Below are 801 nucleotides of genomic sequence, written 5' to 3'. Positions count from 1 at the left end.
ATAATTAGTATGAAATTATTTTACAACTCTGTTTAAAATAAAGGGTAATACCATAATAATATAAAATTGTTTTTTTTTTTTTTTAATTAAGTGGCAAAATTACATTTTGTTGTTTTAAAATAACTTGTAAAATAATTGTAAAAAATTGTAAGTATATCGTACCTAATTAAATTGTTAGCACTATTTAGTCTGGCAGATGTGGCAGAAAATGAAGGATTCGTATTCAACCATTTGAAAAAATCTTTTCAAAAAGAGTAGATGTGATAACTCATATGAGGGATAAGGATAGGTGGTGTATAAGATCTCATATTATTTGAAAATAAGAAGTTTTTACCTTTATAATGTTCTAATAGAGCTTTATTTGTATTATTGACTTGTACTTTTAGACTATAGGTCATGTGATTTTGACCTAAATCAAGACGATACAGAAAATTAGAACGATACAGAAAAGATTAGCATGACCCCTATGCAAGGATGCCATGCACAGATCGAAAAATGGTATCAGAGACTATCTCAACAAAAAATATGAGACTTGAACCTTGCCATCTACAACAGACGGACCCAACGAGTACATTAGAAATTTAAGGGTCATGTGATTTGAACTTTTCATTAAGATGGTACAATAGAGGTTGAAAAGATGATAAGTTTAGTGCATCAGCATCAGCATCCCTATAGCCGACTATTAGCCAAGTTTTAGGGAAAAAAAAAAATGAAATGTGAAAAAATGTGAGCTACATCCAATTCTCTAAAATAACCATTGATTTTAGGATTGCTACAGAGGAGCAACTGTAGCAAATCTAA

At 29.8% G+C, this 801-nt stretch overlaps 1 non-coding gene across 1 annotated transcript; it reads left to right on the top strand.

Moving 5' to 3' along the window:
* The first annotated feature begins 403 nt into the window (after window positions 1-403).
* LOC121268706 lies at window positions 404-510 on the top strand. The gene has a single exon (XR_005941219.1). It is a non-coding gene; the product is annotated as a U6 spliceosomal RNA (small nuclear RNA).
* The last annotated feature ends 291 nt before the right edge of the window (window positions 511-801 follow it).

The sequence above is a fragment of the Juglans microcarpa x Juglans regia genome, chromosome 5S (genome assembly GCF_004785595.1).
Source record: "Juglans microcarpa x Juglans regia isolate MS1-56 chromosome 5S, Jm3101_v1.0, whole genome shotgun sequence".
In the NCBI taxonomy this organism is placed as follows: domain Eukaryota; kingdom Viridiplantae; phylum Streptophyta; class Magnoliopsida; order Fagales; family Juglandaceae; genus Juglans; species Juglans microcarpa x Juglans regia.
The sequence above is the reverse complement of the archived record's forward strand: the minus strand, read 5'-3'. Positions and strand labels throughout refer to the sequence as shown.